Below are 8,812 nucleotides of genomic sequence, written 5' to 3' on the forward strand. Positions count from 1 at the left end.
GTTTGCTGCGCCGAGGTAGCCAGCAAGAGTCATCAGTCAATGATGATTTCAGGTGGCTGTTTAATCTGAACTCACTAGCCCGTGTTTATTTGGTTTCATTTCTCTCCAGCTCACATGTGCCTCTTGAGCACTTGAAATGTAGACTGAGAAACAATATTGAATTTTATTTCATTTTAACTTGTTTAAACACTAAACATTATTACTTGATTCAGTGGTTGAAAAACTTTTAAGTGTGCCTGGAACAATTTGGTTATGTCAATCTAGTTTTTTGGCTATGAATTTTATGAAATCTAAATCCAGATCAAATATTTCCAATGAAAATATAGTGCCAAGATTGAGATGTGATGGAAATGTAAAACAAGCCCTGGATTTTGAAGACATAGTATGAAGTTAGAAGGTGAACATCTCATTAATATTTCACATCAGTTATGTTGATTTTATATGATTGCAATAATATTTTGATATATTGAGTTAAATAAAATATATTCCTGAAATTAATTAATTTTTCACTTTGGGGCAGGGAGGACTGCCATGTCATTTATTAAGAGAAAGCAAAATGAAGCAAGGAGCTGCTCTGGGAAGACACAGGGTGATGGCACAAGAACACGATAGCTAGCGTGTCCCACAGTCCCGGAGGCCCCTGCCTGCCCGCTTCCTCCACCAGGGCCTGCCCAGGGCAGCCTCCCTACCCTGCTTCCCTCCAGACCCCCTCCCTCCCCTAGGAAGGGCATCCTCCCTCCATACAGGGCCAGATATTTTTCTCTGGATTCAACCAGACAACAATGACATTTTATTTTCTGTTCATCTCCTCCAACCACCCAATTCCCACCTCCTCTCCCTCCTCCCACTTCTCTTCCCTGCCTCCCTTTTGACTGAAGAATCCCTGCTCCCTTGGTCTTCCAGTGGGGCTGCAGTGACTAAAGGAGACCCCTTCCCTTCCACTCATCGCCACCCTGGTCCAGTTTTCCAGACCCTGATGCAGTTGGTTGTAAATTCTTCCAGGAGCTGTTTTCTGTCTACTTTTTGGGCATTTTTTTAAAGTAAAAAACTTAAAAATAAAACACAAGTTTAAAAAGCAAAATGTGGAAGAATAAAGCAATGACAGATTTGTTTGTTTGGTGATTTGTTTTTCTTTCTAAGATGGGCCACTAGAAAACTTACAGTTGCATATGTGGCTCCCATTTCTATTGGGCAGTGCTGCTCAGAAGGATGTACAGGGTTGGCCCAGGCAAGGAGACCCGTGTTTAAGGAGATGACAGAGGCTGGGAGAGCACTGCATAAGAGAAAGCCTAGGGGACGAGGCTGGGGTGGGGTCACAGAGCATCGGGCTGGCACTCTCCCACCTCGCTCTGCCCTTGACCCCGAATATGACTAAATGGACATTTTTCATGGGCAAGGAAGGAGACAGGATTCAAAGTTTTCTTCAAAGCATTAGGCAAAACTGGTTGTTCTGGTGGTTTTTTTCACTTCTTCAGGCTTCCCTGATACCTTCTTTCTCTTGTTTGATCTCTGCGGCCAGACTCCCTAGGTTCAAGCCCCAACCCATCCATATAGTGAATGACCTTGGGCAATTTACTTAGCTTCCTTGTGTTTCTTTGCCTAGAAAAGACTACTCAGAGTCGAGGCATAGGATTACATTAGTTTGCATCTCTACAATACTTAGGACAGTACCTGGCAATCGTAAGCACTGTGTGCTAGATATTCATTTCTCAGAAGACAGGGGGATAAAAGGTAATATTTTAATGAACTTTCTTATGAAGATGGTAAATGCTTCATATTCTATTAATTTAAAAAACATCAGCAACCTTCCACATTCAATTCTGCTGATGAAAGCATATGTATTTTTTTAAAAACGTGACAATCCAAAAAAAAAAGGTGCATCTGTTTGGGAAATGTGGGCCATGGCCAGGCTATTTTCTTGGTAGAATTCTGGATTGGCAGTGGGCCATCTCCTGCCCTGGAAAACAACCAGCTCTTCAAGTATCCAGCTCCACTGCACCCACACAGAGCTTGAGGCCTGGGGATAGCAGGTGCCTTAATCACTTGTTATAGGTCTGAATTGCAATGGAGCTCAGTCATTTCCCATATCAGCACACCATTTTGACTTCACATTTTGACCTCTCCAGAAACTAGCAAACCACAATGCCCCACCCGGCTGTACAGGTTTCTCTGAAAACTACAGCCTAGGCTATCTCCAAATCAATTCTGAGAGTAGTTTTGACATGACTGACTCACTTGAAGCAAACATTTTTTGTCATTTGTTCAGTTTCTGTATTGACTCTTGACTATTTAATGTGCATGTTTCAAAGTTACAAGTCAGCCTCGCTTTATACAGCCAAGATACGTGCAGTTAAATTTTTAAAAATCAAGTCATCAAAAAACCTGCACCAGGTTTGTTACAGTTTAAAGAAATTCTATAAGGAACTCTATTCTGTGAGCACAGTCACAAATAATTATGAGTCCTTTGATAAAATAATGTTTATCAGTTCTACAAATTAAAAGTGTTATGGTAGATTTGTTTAAAGCAAATTAAACTATATTTAGAAGGTGGGAACAGGAATTTTACAGTTTCCTCTTTTTACTTCTTTTTTTGTTTGTTTGTTCATTAATTATAGACTACGACAGGAACTACAGTAGTTATGTTCCAACGAGAAAAACTATGCTAGAATTTGAAACTAGAATGTTAGAATATCACCATACTTGGCCATTGCTGATGGTATCTCTCTGTAAGGACTTTTTCTCTACCTTGATGTCTGTTTATGGCTGGTCTGATCATGGTATATGCTTATTCTGCAATATAAACTGGATTTTTTCTCTGGTTGAAAACCCAAGACACACCAGTTCTTAGCTTCTTCTTTTCTTCGCCATGGGCTCCATATCTTGCATCTCATTTGGGAACAAAAGTCAAAAAGCTAGATTTGCCCCACCTCACAGGTGAACTGCCTACCGCATTGGCCAATGTCAGGGCCGGGGGGCATGTCACATCTCAGGGGGCTGGTGCCCACCACTCCCTAACTTACCTCCTACAAACACATCCCATGCTGCCTCAGGTGGCCACTAGGTCCCAGACCCCGAACTGGAATAAGCTCAAAGCCGGGATCTCAGGCAGGTTTCCTCTTTGATGGTGCTGGCTGCTGAGATGATCAGGCATCTGAGCAACCCCAAGGACTCAGATGAGTGGGCCCCAACAAGACACCGAGGGAAGAAAATAAATGGGTGCTACCTGGGCCTTCCACAGATCAAGAAAGATGATGATCCCACAGAAACAAAGTTCTGGTGAATGAGGAACAAATGGGAAGGCACGACAATGAAAAGCCACAGCTTAAAGTGAGGTTCAACAATAAAAATGAATATAAAAATCTGAGGGGACGAAAGCTTAAAGAGATAGGCCCAATTAAAGCGAGAACTGAATGCTGACCAAACCGGCCCTACGGGAAAAAGACTTTCAGAAAGAAAATGCAATCAAAGTGAAATGAATGACAGGCAAAGAAACAAATGCAACCTATAAAAATCAAAGACAAATAATGAAAATGTGTTTTCCTGAGCATGGAGGTCAGAGGAATTGAGCAAGGTTTTGACCAACTCTCCATCAATCTCCATATAACAAAGTGATACATTTCTGTGACTGGGGCTGGTTTGGTTTTGTTCTTAAGTCAGAAATGATAGTTGTTTCCAGATCTTAGGCTAGAATCGAAAACTTGGAAAACATTCAATATTTTTTATTATTTTGAAATTAAAACTCCCAAATGTAAATTGCCCCAAACTAGCAAATCTCAAAAACCTAAAAATCTTACATATGTTCCAGCCATGCAGGAGCTGAAAGAGAACTATTTACAATAGTTTTGATCAGTGTTATTTATAAAACAGAAATCTCATGAGTCTACTTAGAGCAAGTAGCACTTTTCTCTGGGGAAGTTATCGGGGAAAAGCAAAGCATTTTGGTCCCAGCTATACCAAATTTGGTGGCTTTGGGCACTTATTGGAAGGACTCAAACTCTGCTTTAAAATAAACAGAAACAGGTATGTGAGATTCAAGTCATTTCTAGAAAGATATTTAGAAAATTTGTGCAAATGTTCAGATATTGCCACAATAAAAGCCCTCTGCAGAATCTTAACCATTTACTTCTAGTTCCCAAGCTCGTCCCCGAGCCCCTTCATATTCTACCCAGGGCACTCACATGCAGGATGACTGCCGGAGATCTTACGTGATTGGAGAGAGCCTCCCTCACAGGAGGAAGAAGTCTCAATAAGCAGAGATTGAGTATGCAGACCTGGCAAGCCACCTTAATTAGCTTCTTCATATGTACAAACATTTCCTCGCAGCCCTACTTAACGATCAGCAGTCATCATGTGCCCTAATGCAGAGACTGTATCAAAAATAAATCGGGCCTGGGGCAGCCTCCTCCTGCCCTGTCATTAAAGAGTCCTATTTACTGTGGCCTTTGCAGTCACTCCATCTCCTTAGCACTGGGAAGTCACTACAGCTTGCAGTGTTTACTTTGGTGGTCAACAGCAATAGGCACTCAGTGGTCCCGGCAGTCGCTCACAGCCCATAGATTCTGTGCAATTAAGAAAATACATCTGCATGAAGCGAGGAGTGGCCCACGGGCCTGGGGACCAAGTCAGCATGTCCTTGGCATTTACTAAGTCCAGATGTCTTTATCTTCTGGGCAGGAAGTCAGAGCCTGTCCAGATGGCATCTTGATTGCTTTTGGCCCAGCTGATTAAATTTCTAAGGCTGACATCTCTTCCAAATACCCTCTCCATCCTATGAAATGTGGTTGTCAGATAAGTGCCAGAAAGAATCCCCACAGAGGACCGCAAACTGGGAGCGCCTGAATGCAAACCTGAGCGCCTGAGAAGTCCGCGCTGAACACATTTCCTGCCATATGGCTGGGGTTCTGGGATTCTTTCCACTACAAGCAAGGGGATTTCTTGAGAAGCAGTATGGTGGGGAGCAAGAGTGAGTCTGGGATCAGACAGAGAGAGTTAAGAGCCCTGGAACTTCCACTTTCTGACCTGCGACCTTGCGTGTATTTCTGAACCGCTCTAACCTTGGTGTACTCATCGATACATTTGGGATAAAAATAGGACCTACATTGCGTGAACCCGGGAGGTGGAGCTAGCAGTGAGCCGAGATGGCGCCACTGCACTCCAGCCTGGGCGACAGAGCAAGGATCCATCTCAAAAAAAAAAAAAAAGGACCTACATCAACAAGTAGTTCTGAAATTATATGTGATAAACACATCAAGTGTTTACAAGAGTACCGGCATATAGTCTGTATTCCCTATATACATTTTATTTTTGCTCTTCCTTTTACTTTGCCTCCTGAGGAGCTGCTCCTTAAAACCACAAACTGAATATGGACAATAAATCAGCCTGGTCACTCACACATGCTTTATGCTAGAAATAACACGTAATTCTTGCCAAGCATGGTGGCTCATGCCTGTAATGCCAGCTACTCAAGAGGCTGAGGCAGGAGGATCACTTGAGGCCAGGAGTTCAAGACCAGTCTGGAACACAGCGAGAACTCTGCCTATAAAAATATTTTTTTTAATTACTATTTTTGTAATTTATTTTTTTTTAGAGACGGGCTCACTCTGTCACTCAGGCTGTAGTACTGTGGTGCGATCTCAGCTCACTGCAGCCTTGACCTCCTGGGCTCAGGCAATCCTCTTGCTTCAGCCCCTCAACTAGCTGGAACTACAGGCAGTTGGGAGGCTGAGGCAGGAGAATTGCTTGAACCCAGGCAGCAGAGGTTGCAGTGAGCCAAGATTGTGCCATTGTACTCCAGCCTGGGCAACAAGAGTGAAATTCTGTCTCAAAAAAAAAAAAACAAAAAAAACAGTGCAGAGAAATAGTCAAGTTCTGGATGAGGGTCAGCATCACAAGCCTGTTCAGCTTCAAAAGTACACAGCTGAGCTTGAAATTGAAAGAGACCAGAACATAATACCCCAAAATTCACCACTTTGATGTGTTGATTATTCTGACCTGAAAGTAACTGAGAAATTGCAGATGTAGGAGAGGCTTCCTGCCCTCCCCATTTTTACCTAAAAACAGGACATAAATTTCCCATGAGAAAGGTGCCATTCCTGTACCAGGAATAAGAGAATATTCTTATCACTGGAGACAAGGAGTCAAAACAGACCTTACTTAACCTTTACCTTTCATTAATTTTCTCCATATATTTCCCAGTCACTTTCCCACAATTTACTGCTCCTAGCTCAAATCCCTTTTTCCTTTGTCTTGTCACATCTCCACAGTTGATTGCTCTTTGTTAAAATGGTATGTAATCCTCTGGGTCTAACCGCCTCTTTGGGAGCTTCCTGTCTTTCTAGGAAGCCCTTGTGCCACATAAAAATATTGACATCAAATAAAATTATTATGCTTTTTCTCCTGTTAATCTGTCTTTTGTCAGTTCAATTCACAGGCTCCAGTCTGAGAACCAAAGAGGGTAGAGGAAAAGTCTTTCTTCCCCTGTAAAATCAAGCCAGACATGAGGGGAGCCCTGTCTCCTCTCAAGGTGTGAGAGGAGCATCACCATCACTTGCTCTGTCTAGCCTGGTGGCCTCACAAGCATCATCAACCACAAAGACAGAAGCAAAAGCAGCATGACAAGAAGGCAGGAGTAGAGGAACAGATGGCTTTGTTCTGGTGCACTCATGAAGCAGCACAACAATAACCCTCAGAGAGAGGCAAGCTTGACTTTGGGCCCTTATGGCTCTGAACCTTGGGTTATAATAATTTGATTTAAAAAATAAACAGGCCGGACACGGTGGCTCACACCTGTAATCCCAGAATTTTGGGAGGCTGAGGCAGGTGGATCACCTGAGGTCAGGAGTTCAAGACCAGCCTGGCCAACATAGTGAAACCCCATCTGTACTAAAAATACAAAAATTAGCCAAGCATGGTGACACACACCTGTAATCCCAGCTATTCAGGAGGCTGAGGAAGTAGAATCTCTTGAACCTGGGAGGCAAGGTTGCAGTGAGCTGAAATCGCACCAATGCACTCCAGCCTGGGTGACAGAGCAAGACTTCATCTGAAAAAATAATAATAATAAAATAAAATAAACAAACATATATTGGGAAATATAACGATAAAGAGTAAAATTGACCATACGATATTTAAAATATTCACGTAAAATTTTAGATGCAAATAAACATAACCATCTGGAGGCAGGAAAGCAGGCTTGAACAAAAAGCAGAACTACAACTAAATGTAGAGAGGGGAAAAATATAGGTCAGTTTAATATCAACAGGTGCCCATAAGATATAATATAAATTATTGTTTTAATTCCCTAATGAAATTATTTTAAAAAATCTCGCTTTTTGCTAAACTTAGATCAGAATATTTTGGTTTGCGCATCCTTAAAAGAAAGTACGGCCGGGCGCGGTGGCTCACGCTTGTAATCCCAGCACTTTGGGAGGCCGAGGCGGGCGGATCACAAGGTCAGGAGATCGAGACCACGGTGAAACCCCGTCTCTACTAAAAAATACAAAAAATTAGCCGGGCGTGGTGGCGGGCGCCTGTAGTCCCAGCTACTCGGAGAGGCTGAGGCAGGAGAATGGCATGAACCCGGGAGGCGGAGCTTGCAGTGAGCCGAGATTGCGCCACTGCACTCCAGCCTGGGTGAAAGAGCAAAGACTCCGTCTCAAAAAAAAAAAAAAAAAAAAAAAAAAGTACATTAGCCTTTGAGTTATCACCAGGAAAGAGCTTGAAGAGCCAAATAAAGTGTTCTAGGACCCCAAATCACTCCCAGATTATAAATATGTGGCAACAAGGAAGTGAATGTAAGGGCCTCACCAGACAGGAAATTGGGTAGTTCTATGGGGTCGCCCATTGGGACACAGCTGATCACAAGGGATGAACTGCATGCAAATGTAGTAGAATAAAAGACAGCACAACAACAAAAACAATGATTTGAGATTTGTATGTAAATATATGTTAATACCTAATATAAGGATGCTTGAACTTTTGAAAACTTCTGGGGCCCACAGTGTGTTGTTTCCTCACTGAAATGGATGCTGATCAGTAGAAATAAATACATTTCTGGTGTGTTTTCTCATGTTCTCTTCTCCCTCTCCATATCTCTGCAAGAACTGTTTCTCAGCATGGGTGATGGCAGTTTGATCCCTTAATGGCACTGTGAGTCAACTGGGATTGCAGAAATCATGGCGCCCATCACTCAGCCAAACTTCTTTCTCTAATTTTTGTTTGCCAAGAAGATGTGAGACTACCTGGAAAAAGAAAGAGCAGATTATTAACAAAAATCAAGTGTAACTCAATATTATTGGCTCAAGCCAAAAACTCTGTTACAAAAGTAAATTGGAAATCATAGTTTTGAAATAGAGTAATGGAGTTTTAAATAAAGAAGTACCTTGTTGATAAGCTAGTTAAACCCATAATTTCGCAGGTAAGTAAATTGAGACTGAGAGACTGCGCCAGTGACACACAACCAGTGAGTGGCAAAGCTGGGATTAAAATTCAAGTCAGTGCTTTTCTTGGGCAATTGGGAAAACATTTAGATAAACAGCCCCTGCTAGGGGTTGTAATACATGAATTTATGACATAGTTTGAGGAACTAGAGATTTTTAACCTAGAAAGAGAAAGATTCAGGGACATGGTAGCTATTTTCAAATACTTGAAGGTAGAAAAGGCCTTGAACTTATTCTGTTAGCCAAAGGAGACTTTAACAGTTCAATATAAGATAAAACCTTTTAAACAGTCAAACTTGGCCAAAACCATTGGGGGGTGAGGGATGATGAGTTTTCTGTCACCCGAGGCATTTCAGAATAGACTGAAAAATAAT

The 8,812-nt window shown here is 42.1% G+C and overlaps 1 long non-coding RNA gene across 1 annotated transcript in view; it reads right to left on the reverse strand.

Moving 5' to 3' along the window:
- Nucleotides 1–8,812, reverse strand: part of LOC134733528 (uncharacterized) — a 42,380-nt gene that overhangs the window by 31,502 nt on the left and 2,066 nt on the right. The window contains exons 2-3 of the long non-coding RNA XR_010117095.1: nucleotides 7,955–8,240; nucleotides 6,922–7,042 (exon numbers count right to left, since the gene is read on the reverse strand). This is a non-coding gene — a long non-coding RNA (uncharacterized lncRNA). The remainder of the gene's footprint in view (nucleotides 1–6,921; nucleotides 7,043–7,954; nucleotides 8,241–8,812) is intronic.

The sequence above is a fragment of the Symphalangus syndactylus genome, chromosome 18 (genome assembly GCF_028878055.3).
Source record: "Symphalangus syndactylus isolate Jambi chromosome 18, NHGRI_mSymSyn1-v2.1_pri, whole genome shotgun sequence".
In the NCBI taxonomy this organism is placed as follows: Eukaryota; Metazoa; Chordata; class Mammalia; order Primates; family Hylobatidae; genus Symphalangus; species Symphalangus syndactylus.